General features: G+C 33.5%; 1 protein-coding gene and 1 long non-coding RNA gene across 10 annotated transcripts in view; both read left to right on the top strand.

Moving 5' to 3' along the window:
• Positions 1-14,083, top strand: part of KCNQ5 (potassium voltage-gated channel subfamily Q member 5) — a 616,433-nt gene that overhangs the window by 137,643 nt on the left and 464,707 nt on the right. The gene's annotated exons all lie outside the window — the stretch shown is intronic.
• LOC134735425 (uncharacterized) overlaps positions 1-14,083 on the top strand; it is a 70,796-nt gene that overhangs the window by 22,265 nt on the left and 34,448 nt on the right. Inside the window, exon 1 of the long non-coding RNA XR_010118527.1 lies at positions 1-14,083. This exon is cut by the window's left edge and continues 22,265 nt beyond it. This is a non-coding gene — a long non-coding RNA (uncharacterized lncRNA).

The following is a 14,083-nucleotide window of genomic DNA, read 5'->3' as shown; positions in this document are numbered from 1 at the left end:
CACTGTAATCCAATGTGATCATATCTTAATTATATCTGCAAAGACTCTATTTGAAAAAAAAAAAAAAAGGGTCACATTCACAAATACCAGAGTTTAGGACTTCAACATATCTTTATAGGAGACACAAATCAACTCACAACAATGGCATTATTGAAACTTTTTTGTAATTTTTTAGCATTCTGTTTGCAGGATTCTGTGGGATACTTCCCCTCCCAGCCCAGAAATATATGCCAGTTACTAATTTCATCAAGATTATTCCCCTTGCTACCGATTGCCACCTTATTTAAAAGTCTGCATTATTGTTCACCTGCCCTAAGACCTAGTTTCTTGATTTCCGGTCTTCTCTTTCTCATGATTTTCTCCATGCAACTTGTTAAACTTTTACTTTCTTTCAGCAAGCACTGGGAGGCAGTTCAGATGTACCAGGTAGACAGGCTAGTGATCAAGGGTGAGTCAGGGATTTGCTGACAGGTGCTAATGGGAGTAGTCATTGAAGTAAACCTGAAGCAATGGTGAAACAAAACAAGGTTTGCATCACTTCTGAAGAAGATACTTAGAATTGTTTTCTTCCTCTTGCTTCAACAGCTACATTGGATATATTGAGCTGAATGCTTTATTTTGACTCTAAGCAAAATCTCAAAGCAACATCTTTTCTTTCAAAGTACCATTAATGTAATTTTGAGTACAGGAATAAGGAAAAAAGTTAGAAAATTTCATTAAGGATAATAAATTGAGACCAAACACTACCAGATAATACATCAAGAACATTAACATTAACAACATCCTTTTATGCTATGCTACATTATTGTGTTAAATTGATGTATACCATACATTATAGATACTAATGTAGTGGTTGCGGAAAATAATGAAGCTCTTTGATTCTATCTAGCAGAACTGCAAACTCTTAATTATAATAACAAAAGATTATATGTTACACTCTAAGTCTTGCCTAGAATGATACAAAGATATGGATTTTGAGTTATTTTAAGGATTATATTATAATCCTTATATTTATGTTCTAGTTCAGAGGTTGATGATAACCTAAGGTCCAGAATTTGGATAGAAAAAAATATATTTATTTTTCCTAACTCTAACTGATATTTGATATCTCCTTCAATTGTTTATATAAGCCACAAACCCCAGTGGTTTTGGCATCAATAGAAATCCTATATTAATTTTAAATTACATCACAGGTATTGAATATATCTCAAATATAATTTATACTTAGCACTTCTTCAAAATTATGTTAGCTACTTCGACCTGCTGTGATACCTTATTTAATGCATTAATAAATAATTCTTTTCATATTTTGATAACTATTTCTATATAATCATTTTTCCTTGTAATATTTTTATTTTCTGCATTTTAAAACAATTCTGGGCTTCATGGGACTGCCAAAGTGGCCCATGACACAAAATCGGATAAAAATTTCTATGCTAGTTTTAGTAACTTCTGTTTCATGATGGCAAATTAAAAGACAGGTTCAAATGTCAGCATTATATACTACAATTTTATTTCTTTTTCAGTCAGACAATTCATTAATCATCTGATTTTTTTTTATAATACTATACCTAACATGGGGATAAATGACTGAAAAAACAGGGTTGTAAAAATAGAAGTATAGCATACATTCCTGTCCTCAATGATACTCAGTCTAGTTAGTATATAACATATGAATTGCCATTGTCTATATCATATCTTAATTCTTATACTGTATTTTTATAATGCTTTAAAAAATGTACTCAAAATGCTGTCCTCCGTAAGAACTCATTGAACACCATCAACAGGGTTGTTAAATTGGTAAAGCAAGATCCTACTAGGTTTATAAATAAAGAAAAGGCTTTCCCTTAAGTAGTGAGAGATGAAGCAAGAAAACACTCAGCTCTCCCAAATTGTAGTTCAGTGGGACTTTCATTTCACATCGTTTCCTCAGAAAAATCCTACGTCAGAAAATCTTCAGTCTTTTTCATTGTATAATCTATACATTTCCAAAAAGTGTAAGATGGCTTGTTAAGAATAAAGTGTAGTTTGGTTGTGTAAGACCAACCAGACAGGGGAAAGATAAGAGGAATGATGTTGAGATTGGGAGAGTAGTTGCTGTCTGTGATCTTTTATACGGTTGATGTGTGATAGTTGTTTGTTTGTTTGTTTGTTTTAATTCCAACCTGTTCTTAAATGCAAATACAAAAACTAGAGAAAGAGACGGAATCAAGCTAAGGTTAAACTCAAAGTGACTTCAGTATCAACTGGTTGGTTGTATGTAGCCTTTCTGTCAAAGAACTGTGCCCTGGATTCTTTTTACTCAAAAAGTATTCCATAAAACAACCGCCTATTGGTGCATTACTTCACAGCCTGTTATGAATGAGAATCTTGAGTCCCACCCCAGACTTAATGAATCAGAATCTGCATGTTAACAAAATTCTCAAGTGATTTGAATATACAGTAAAGTTTGAGAACCACAGATGACTTTCAATTCACCCATAATAACTGAGAAAAGACTGTAAATTCCTACACCTTGTTCTTCCATAATTTAAGGAGTTTCTTGCTGTTGTTTCTACCTTCATTAAGGTATATGAGGCCCATGCTAAGAAAAATGCGTTCAATAACTACTTTGAGTGAAAAATCTCACTAAATCAGGCAGTTGTTCCTAAAGAGGATTTAAACAGATTTTCATCATAGACAGCATGGTATCTGATACAAACCTGCCCCTGTTGGTGCTGTACCAGCTAAACTCAGTGAATGCAAGTGGCAAATGTTTAGGGAGAACAAGAAGGCCCAAGTATTGCATTTAGGCAAATCATAAGTGCATAGTGTGCCAGTGAAAACAAATGTTTTTCCTACACTGGCTCTGACACATTCACACATGAATGTATTTCATTCAGAAAAAGTAAAGGCTCTAGAATGGCACAGTCTGGTTTTATGAGAAACAGATGTGTCATGGTTCACCCACTCCCTGACCACCTGTGGTTTGCCCATGACTCAACTTTCTTGAATGAGGGGAGTTAACTCTTGGATTCTGAACAAACTCTAAATTACATATTTATTTTCTTCCTCCTCATACTTCTTTTCACCACTCATTGCCATGATAGAACCTTACAATTCTGAGAAGTTTGAATTCTCAACACCCCAAAACATTTAAAGTTGAATCCTTGCTAAAGGTGAATCCTTGCTCTGATATTTAGATTGAGATTCTGTTAAAAGTTCAAATAGAATACCAATTTATCCAGCCAGTTAGAGTGATTTTTGGTTTATATTTTAAAGCCACCTGGTTATGAGGTATCTTTACTTACTGCCTATTTTGTTGGCCGAGGATAGGAATTATTACCAGTCAGAAATACGCTTTTGATGCCATTGGTTAGTCACTTAATTTTCAGCTACCTCTGTTTATTGGAATAATGTGGAAAAATTAAAAAAATATATTTCTCAAACTTTAATTCAGGTAATACCTGCTGTTAAATGTTACTGTGAACTACTTCCTCCAACTGCTCACAAGTAGCCAAAAGGAAGGATTTGAACTTCATTACATTTTATCTCTCCTGCCATGTTCTGCCTGGCAGAAGAGGGACAGGGAAATAGTCCAATCATAGGTAGGTGGATGGAAAAATACAAGGCGCAAATAGCCCACATAGGGAATAATCATACCTTAAACAGTCACTGACAACATTTAAAAAAAAATTTTTATTTCCATTTATGTAATCAACTTAGGGTTGTTTTTGACCTACCACTGAGGCATTTGGTTTTTCTTTTCATAGGATCTTTTTCATTTATTTCTTCAGAAGCATTATCTAATTAAAAACAAACATTTAAATTAACATGGCCTGTCAAGGAAGTACAAACCAGTCATGAGTTAAACTATAATTACAAGGACAACAATGTCAAAAAGAAAAAGCAAAAACCTTTTTAAAAACCTGTAATTACTTCATTGTTTATAATTTTTAATTGGAATGCAAGTAACAGGGAATTCAAATTTCATAAAACCGTGGTCTGTATATCTTGTTATCAAAATAGATAACAGCTATCCAAACAGCACATGGCAAAATGTAATTTTTTTATGTAAATGGGGAGACTTATGAGACAAAGAAGCAAATAATCTGGCCACAATGTGAGTCTTTGGCAAACCTTAGAAGGGAATTCCCAAGTGCATTTCCTAAAAGAGTACTTTGTGTGTTCAAATGTACTAACTCTATCCAGAGTGAAAGAATGCCTAGGAATGAATAATCTGCACAATCTGATAGAATTAAGTGTTAATTATTTAGGAGTAAAATTTACTAGAAATCAATTTCAGTATCATTTTCAGATTTGGTTTTCAGAAAAGGAAACACCCTGTTTTAATAGGTTCGGAAATGCAGGACTACTTGCAGTTTACTCGGGTAAGATAACCCTTAATAAATTATCAATGTGCTTTGGGATTTATTAATTTTATAAACAATAAAACTAGATGTTTCTAGATTTCGGTTACAGACTGAGCTGCAGAAAATTAATGATCTTTTAAAAAGACAGTTGATTATTCACATGACCACTGTATGATGCTTTTTAAGTTCACTTGATTAAAAAGGTGACAGTACTAACATTTCAAAATTTAAGTCATTCTATATGATCAAATATGGTTCTATTTGATACATTAAAATATCTTAATTTGAAGTTAAAAATGCTTTGAATTAAATAGATATATAATAAAAATGTTGAATTCATGGTCATGCATACTGATTTTGTACCTCATAAGCAAAGCTACAATGGTACTAACAGGGTGTAATTTGTTCAAAATAAATTTTTATACCAGATGATAGTAACCTTAAAAAGGATTTTTATTGCTCAAGCCTTCCACTTCCATTCCTTTGACATACTTAATGAGTTTCATCAATTTATATCATTCAAAAAGATACATCTTCTGAGTATGCCAGTTGACCAAATCTATTATTTTGGATATTTGCTCAGATAGAGCTGGTACTGGGATGAAAAAAAAATGGCTAAGATGTAGTTCCTACCGTTAAGAACCCTAGGATTTGGCTAAAGAGAAAAATCTATCCAAAACTAGGTTTAATACAAGAAGGGTTATCCAGAGTGCTGGTAGGGAGGGAGACACATAGGAGAGTAAGAAGTAGCATTTGAATTGGGTTTTAGGGGATAGGCAATGGTTTTTTATTGAAATATTGAAAGGCAATTTCAGGAAAAGGGTACAGTGTGAGCCAAGGCATGGACTCAAGAAAGTACAGGATTAATTTAGGTAATGAATGATCTATGTGATGTGGACTCAAAATGGAAAAAAAAAAGTATAAGAAAATACGAGATGAAAACGTAAGTCGAAGCCAGATTTGAGAAAGCTTAAATGATGTACTACGGCATTGAGATGAGTCTTTAGATCATGAGGGACCAAGAAAAAAACATAATTTTTTGTCATTAGGTAAAATTCATGTTCATTATTAAAAAGGAGAAGTGTAAAGTAAATATACACATTTAGAATACAAAAATCATCAAATACGTTGAACCACTTGAAACTGCCATTTTCAAAAGCCAACAGCAGTCAAATATCATCACTTTAATATAGCTCATCTTAATAATTGATTCTGGAATCAGAAATGTGCATTTTACCATTGACTTTTTTATGAAAATAAATTCTTAAAAAGCAGCATAATTAGGATTAATATAGGCATCACTCTTATTTAGTACAAAAAGCAATGGATCAATTCTATAATTTTTGACCACCTACTGTGTTCTGAGCATACTGTAAGGTGCATTACCTACCTTCATTCATTATTACTCAAATCACTTTAATGATAAATGATGGTCAGAAAATATTTATATAGATTTTCCCAAATCATCTGCAAGTAAGTGATTTTTAAAGATAGGAAAGTGATGCTCAAGATATTTATATAAATTTCACCAAGTAGTTAGCAAGTAAATGGTGGTGATAGGATTCAAATGTATATCTTTTGCCTTTCGTTTGTTTGGGGTTTGGATTTGGTTTTTGCTATACTACCATACATTACTTCATGTTGGGGGTAAGCTATCTCCCTAGCATGACCCAGCAATCCCCCAGTGAAAAGTCAAACATTTGTTGAGCACCTGTCTTGAAGGAGACCCCAAATCAGGTGCTGGGTGTAAGGGCAGACAGCACGAAAGACATTGTCCTTTTTCTTATGGAGCTTATTTGACTTGGGAGACAGGTGCAAAATGTTAGTTACAAACTAATTTCTTCACTAAAGTCATGCTATGTGCAAGGAGATAAAGTACAGATGAGTTGAGGTTGTATAAGAGGAGGAAGTTAATCTCCAAAGCAGGAAAAACGACCTCAGACATTTAAGCTAATACCTGAAGGTAAGTAGAAGTTAATGAGTTAATGGAAATGAGAAAACTTTAGGCAAAGAAAACAGCCTAGGTACAGATTTCTGCTTTCTTTAGGTAACAACTGTATCTCAAGGTAAACAAGCTTAGAATAAAAAGCAGGGTCCTAAAGAACATAGTTTCACTCTGGCTCTGCCCCACACATTGATATGGGCAATCAATCATCTTCAATTATTTCTGTGAGTCTCCAGGCTGTATTCATACATGTTCACAACCACAGTCCATTAAACAATTTGGATCCTCACACGCTCCTGAATTGCCTAAATTCCAAAGTGTGCAATTTAGGCTAACAAAAGAGAACAGCCAGTCCATGTAAAATAGGGGACAGGACTAAGTTATTTTGAAGTTGTATTTCTGTCCTAATAACCTATCATATTGTGTTTCTGATTTTCTACAAGTATTAATACTATAAAATTAATTATTTGGTTTTATTAGAAACAAGGCATAGTGGATATGTACAGTAACAAAGGACAGGAAGTGAAGAATGAATTGATCGAGGTTCTTTTAGATAGACGCTAAAAGAATACTTCCAAGAGGCAGGAAATATTGTATACCCATTGTCAATGTTTGAATATTATTAATGAATTAATAATTAAAATATCAGGCAAGTTTTTACTTGCCAAGAAGGCCTGTGCAGTCATGTAACAAACACCATGATGAAGCTATAGAATGCTTCCATAACCCCCAAAATTTCTCCATTTCTCTTCCCTTGGTACTAGTTTCTGACAGTCACTGATCTGATTTCTGGCTCTATAGTTTGGCCTTTTCCAGAATGTCACATAACAGGAATCATACAGTATGTAGCTTTTTATGATTGGCTTTTTTTCACTTGGCATAATGCTTTTAAGATGAATCCATTTTGTTATGTGTATCATTCCCTTATTTCTTATATTTTTGAGTTGGATCCCATTTTACAGATATACCATAAAAGGATAATTTGTTTATTCTTTCATTAGTTGTTGGATATTTGGTTTGATGATTATGAATAAAATTTCTATAAACAGCCTCAGATAGGTCTTTGTGTGGGGACTTTACTTGGATAAATATATAGGAGAAGGAGTCCTTGATTGTATAGTAAGTGTATATTTAACTTTATAAGAAAATGCCAAATGTTTTCCAAAGTTGCTGTACCATTTTACATTCTCTTCAGTAATACGTGAGTTTCAGTTCAACATCTAAACCAACACTTGGTAGTGATTGTTTATAAATTTTAGCCATTCTATTTGGCATCTAATAGTATCTTATAGTTTTAATCTAATTTGCATTTTTCTAATACTTAATGATGGTGAACATCTTTTCACATGATGTTTGCCACTCCTATCTCAAGTGATGTACCTTTTAAAATATTTTGACCAATTCTAAAAGAAAAATGGGTTGTTTGCTTTTCATTACTGAATTGTAAGAGCTATTTATGTATTCAGGATGGAAGTTATTTTTAATGAGATAGGCGTTTTACATATATTTTCTCTAAGTCTATGACTTGCCTTTTAATTTTGTTAGTATGTAGTACTTTTTAAACTTGTGTAGATTCTTTGAGATTTTCTACATAGACAATCATGTGGTCTGCAAATAAAAGAGAGTTTTATTTATTCCTTTCTAATATGTATAATTTTGATTTCTTTTATATACTTTATTACATTGGTTAGAACCTTCATTATGATGTTAAATAGGAATAATGAGAGCATTCTTGCCATATTCTTGGTCTTAGGTAAAAACACTCATTCTTTCACCATTAAGTGTGATGTTACTTATAGGTTAACTTTAGGTGCCTTTTTTCAGGTTGAGGAAGTTCCTTTCTATTCCAAGTTTGCTGAGGGTTTTTATCATTAATGGATGCTAAATTTTGTCAAATGCTATTTTTATATCTATTGAGATGTTGTTTTTTATTTGTGTAATAGTTGTTGTTGATATGCTGAATATTGACCCAAACTTGCATTTCTGGGATAAGCTCACTTGGTCATGATGTATCATCTTTTTTGTGTATCATTAGATTTGATTTACTAAAGTTTTGTTGTGATTTGAGAGCATATTTTATATCAGTGCTTCTCAACTAGGGACAGTTTTGCTCCCCAAACGACATTGGGAAGTATCTGGAGACATATTTAGTTGCCACATTTGAGGGAAGAGAGAGGATTTTCTACTGGCATCTAGCAGATAGGGACCAAGGATGCTGCCAAATATCCTAAATTGCGTAGGAAAGCACCCCACAACAAAGAATTATCTGGCCCCAGTGTTGATAGTGCAAGTTCAAGAACTGTTGCTGTATGGGATCTCAAAAATTTTAAATTTGTTCAGATTTATTATTTTATGACCCAGAATATGACTATCTTGGTGAATGTTCAATGTACACATGAAAACAATGTTTATCCTTTTAATATAGGGAAGAATGTATAAATGTCAGTTAGGTCAAGTTGGTTGACAGTGTTGTTCAAATTTTGTATATCATTACTGAATTTTATACTTACTTATTCTATAGATTACGGGAAGAAAAGTGTTGAAATTTCCAACTATAATTGTAAGTTTGTCACTTTTTTTTAGTTCTATCAGTTTTTTACTGTTTTTTTTTACATTTTATTTTATTCATGTCTATTAGTTTTTTGCTTCTTGTATTATGAAGTTCTGTTGTTAAATATATTCAGGTTTTTACGTATTATTAAAGAATTGACCTCTTTATTATTATGTAATGTCTCTCTATTCCTGGTAATATTTCTTGTTCTGAAGTCTACTTTTTCTGATAGTAATACAGTCACTCCAGCTTTCTTTTGATTAGCATTTGTGTGGTATATTTTTTCATCCTTTAATTTTTAACCTATGCCTTTATATTTAAAGTGTGTTTATTTATAACACATACAACACATATAAAGTGCATTTATTTATAGAGTTGGGACTTTCTTTAATTTAACTTGACAATTTCTGTCTATTGATATTTTAGAGCATTTACATTTAATGTGATTATCAATATGGCAAACTTAAGTTTACCATATTGCTAGTTGTTTACTGTTGATTTAATATGTTCTTTGTTCCTTTTCCTTCTTTTCCTACCTGTGGATTAACTAAATATTTTTATGATTCCATTTTTATCTACATTACTGATCTATAAGTTGTTCCTCTTTTCAAATATTTTTAGTAGTTGTTCTGGTATTTACAGTAAATATCTTTAAGCTATCACAGTCTATCTTCAAGTAATTTATATCATTTCACCTGTAGTATCAGGACCTCACAGCACATATTCCATTTACTCCTTTCCATTCTTTGTGTTATCATACATTTTACTTATAAGCCTCACAATACATTGTTACTATGCTTGATTTAGACAGTCAATTATCTTTAAAAGTGATTAAAAATAATTTTTAAAAATATCCTTTATATGTACCTTTATTTCTATCATTTTCAGTGCTATTTACTTCTTTACGTAGCCCACAATTTTCATCTGGTACCATATGCATTTGTCTTAAGGGCTTCCTGTAACTTTTCTTATAGCATAGGTCTGCTGGCTTCATGCCTGTCCTCCAGCAGCAGGCAGTCACCTCCTGCGTGCCTCTGCCACAGCAGGGACCTCTCTCTCGTTTCCTGCGCCCAGTCTTTCTCAGAAGCACCTCATGTAGGCCTGTGGAAAAGTTTATAAATAAGTGTGGGCTTCCCTGTATGTGGAGTTCCTAGGTATTTCAAACTAATAATAGTTCATACTTGTGTTTTAGAAATTTGTGAAAATTTTAGCTAATTTTTTCCTACTCACATTTGTAGGGAGGCCACCTATTTTTCCCATGCTTTGCCAAAGATTAAATACTTTGTATGTCCCTCTTGAGGGGCATATCACTCTTTGAACTTCAGTATACTTGGCTGCCTTGAACCTCAGCTCTCTAATGGGCTCAAGGAAAGTAGTAATTTTGTACAGCTTCTGGCTTTTGGTCATTGTTAGCAGGAGCAATGTTCTCTTGTATCTCTCTACAACATTTACCAAAGTGGAACTCCTCTTTTCAGCATCTTAAACAAATTTTGGATTTGAAATGGCTCAAAGCATTTGGGAACTGTATTTTACATATATTTTAAAATGAAGCTTCTATAGTTCTGTGGTATCTTATATGATCTTAATTGTTAATTACTTGGAAGGATATGTGTCATCTCTTAGTAACTTGTAGGGTTTTTGTTTTTAGAGATTATTTGTCATAACCCCAAAGGGTCTATTTCTACATAAGTATTGAAATCATTTTTCAAAAAGCAGCAATAGCAAAAGCTGCTATAAATTTCATGGCTAAAGGTTGGGACATATTTGGGGGTGATGGTATCTGCTAATATTAACCTTGTGATCAGCCTAAATTCCTATTTATTACATTTTTACTTGTTTTTATTCCTATAAATATTCTATATAAGATTAATAGTCAACTTATGGAACATTTGTCACTGGAACATATTTGCCATTCCCTGTTTTTATATATGCAAATGAAATACACATACTTGATCAAAGTAAATGCATTAAAAACAATCATTATCTTTAATTCCTTTGAATCTGTACTACATACAAAGACATATTTTTAGGATTCTCTACAAATTCTTAAATATAATTAAAACAGAATTAAGGTGATCATCTACATATTGAAAGCTCCCTTCCAAATGAATGAAATGTAATATAACATTTGAAATATAAAAGGAAATGTTGATGCCCATGAAATAATTTCACCTTCATTTATCTAGGATCAAATATTGTGAAGAAATTTAACATTATCTATGGATTAATATAAAGAGAAATGTGATGGGCTGTAATTGAGCATTCAAATTAAATTTTTCATATAATGTGCTCATATGTTAGACCTTTAAAAAATGTGAATCAGATCTAATCATAGCAGCAGTGAGTGATAATGCAGTTTGCCAGCTAAGGCAAGGCACCCTAGGAAAATGCTATTCATATAACATTGCCTAATCAGTGTATATCTAAGGCATCTTTAAAGGAAAATATATACAGATGCTCCTCCATTTATGATGGGGTTTTGTCCAGATAAAGTCATTGTAAGTTGAAAATATCATTAATCAAAAATGAATTTAAAACACTTAACCTCCCAAACATCGTAGCTTAGCCTAGCCTACCTTAAAAGTGCTCAGACTCTTAACGTGAACCTACAGTTGGGCAAAATTATCTAACACAAAGCCTATTTTACAAAAAAAAATGTTAAATATCTCATGGAATTTATTGAATGCTGTACTGAAAGTGAAAAGCAGAATGGCCGTATGGGTACTTGAAGTATGGTTTCTACTGTGTGCTTATTATTTTCATGGTGTCTTAAAGTCAAAAAATCATAGTCTAACCCTGGTTAAGTCAGGGACCATCTGTATGTCCTTCATATACAAGATTTTATTATTTTACTTTTCAGAATTTCTCACTGTGATGAAATTAATGTAGTTGGGAAAATAATACTGGATTTAAATTCATTTCTAAGAACAGAAGAAAATTAAAGATATTAATTATGAAGTTACAAAACATATCAATGATCTCGTTTTGGAATTTGAGTTTAGTATTTGAGTCAGAGTGATGTGAGAGATATTTATTTGCCAAGCATCAAGCAGAGACTTCAGTGGCTGCAGTAGCATAGTATCTGCTCCCAAGTGGTTTCCAGTCTGGTAAAGGGATATAGAGAGCCTCAGTCTAAGTGCTGCAGGAGGCATGGACAGGATTCAGAATGCCCAGAGGACCCCCAGGCAGCCAGGGAAGGGGAACACTGAAGACGGAGATCATTGGAGGAGAAGATAAGAAAGAATCCCTTCTTCTCACCCACATGACACATATCATAAGATCATATGGTCTCAAAGTCATAGCTCTTGTTATTTTCCTTAAGAACATGGAGTTTCACATGCAATTAACTTAAATCTTCCCAGCCCTTCATTCTCCCTTCAATAATTACCTTTCTATTTTGCTGTTCATCTAATACGCTTTAACACTATGCTATGTTACAACTATTATTTCTATTCTGTTTATTTTCAGGCTTTTAAGAAATTTTTATTAGATGATTTTAGTAATTCATGTGAAAAAGCATAAATTTACCAATCTGTAGCAGCAGATAATCCAAGGGAGGGTTCATGCTAGAACTGGGGGACCAGGAGTAAATATTCTCCTAATTAAGAGCTTAGGTCAAACTAGAATCCAAGAGAGTAGAGAGGTAAAGCCTGTGCTAAGAGCCAGAATATAGCAAGAAGCCTTTGATACTCTCAGCTGCCAACTAGGAAATGGGTGAGAACAGGCACACAAATGAGCAAAGGGGTAGAAATGAGATTTACAGCAATTTTAATATATTTATTCAGTGCCTATAATCATCTTTGAATACACTCATTTATTTAGATTGTGCATTCTGCGTTGCGTATTTGTTGATTAACATTTTCATTAGTTTACCATTGTAGAAACAAAAATAGTAAGTTATGTGTCTGTAAGAAGGAGACATGTCCTGCTAGGCCCTGTCCAGAGGTCTTACTAACTTGGCTGACTTAAATATATGATTAAAGGAATAAAGCCATGTTAGGAAGAAGTGGTTATTAACATCACCCAGAATGGCCAGAAATTTCAGCATAAATATTTATGAGAGAGTCCATTGAAACTACACATTTAGTAAGGGGAAACAAGATCTTTGGCTTTTGAGAACTTTCTACTGGACAAAAAACCTTAAAGTCAAAAGCTAGTCAAAGGTGCCACGTGATACTTCTTGTTTCAGAAGAAGCTGGCTGTCTATCACAGAACAACCACTGCACAGCATCCAGAGTTGGCATTAAATCCAAAAGCTTTGGAGATGAATGACTTTGTTAAGATTCCTCTCTGGGAATGTGAAGAGATGGGATCTAAACTCAAAGACTCTGATCCATAAATTTTTGGAGCTGTAAGTCTGAGGTCAAAAGACATGAATCTTAGGAAACAAATTTCCTTTTCTCCAGGGCTTCCTGTCTCTTTCCTCGTCCAGTTATAAGGGAAAAAAAATATTACAGTAGAAGAAAAAATGGTCAGTGCAAGCTGATCTCAGCTAAGGTTAAAGGAGGGCCATACAATAATGGTCTGCCTCTTTCCATTTTTATTTAGCTTCCCAATAGAATAATGATCATGCTGTGGAATATTTTGGAATAATTATTTCTGGCAGAGGCATCACTCAGGTTTTGCCTGTATGTAAATGGAGGACTGTTTCCTTGTGGGTAGATGACCATGCCTCCCAATTTACCTGGCAGTGTCTCAGGTTGTGCTCCTTTCTTCAAAAAAAAAAACCATGATTTGGATGAAAATATAAATGGCCACCCTGTTAATGAGCCACTCTTTTAGAGATGGCTCCCTCCCAGAAGGAAAGCTACCTAAAATACCTTCGGATGGTATTAAATATTAATGAAAAGTAAACTTTAAATATTTTCTAGTCACATTAAAATAACTAAAGTAAAAGAAGTGCAAATATCAGTAAAGGGGTAATGCTTCACATACACATGAGTGCACACACACACACATTCACACACACGCTCTGGCCTATTTTTCAAATGGAAGTGCCTGTGAGGCTTAAAAGTATGATAAGAAGAAAAGGGAAGAAAATAGATTAGATGTGCAAATGAAACAACCCTTACTAAAAGGGTGAAGGGACAAGGAGAAGTGCAGCCAATCCTGAGCAGAATGTACTGAAACACTCAGCATTTCTTCCCCAGGATGGCACGCTCCTCTGAAGAAATAATTTCATACGAAGGAGAAGGGTCCCCTTTCCAGATGACAGGCCTTCTCTTCAAAGCAAGG

The sequence above is a fragment of the Symphalangus syndactylus genome, chromosome 2 (assembly GCF_028878055.3).
Source record: "Symphalangus syndactylus isolate Jambi chromosome 2, NHGRI_mSymSyn1-v2.1_pri, whole genome shotgun sequence".
Taxonomy (NCBI): Eukaryota; Metazoa; Chordata; class Mammalia; order Primates; family Hylobatidae; genus Symphalangus; species Symphalangus syndactylus.
Note: the sequence above shows the minus strand (reverse complement) of the source record. Positions and strands in the feature narration are given on the sequence as shown.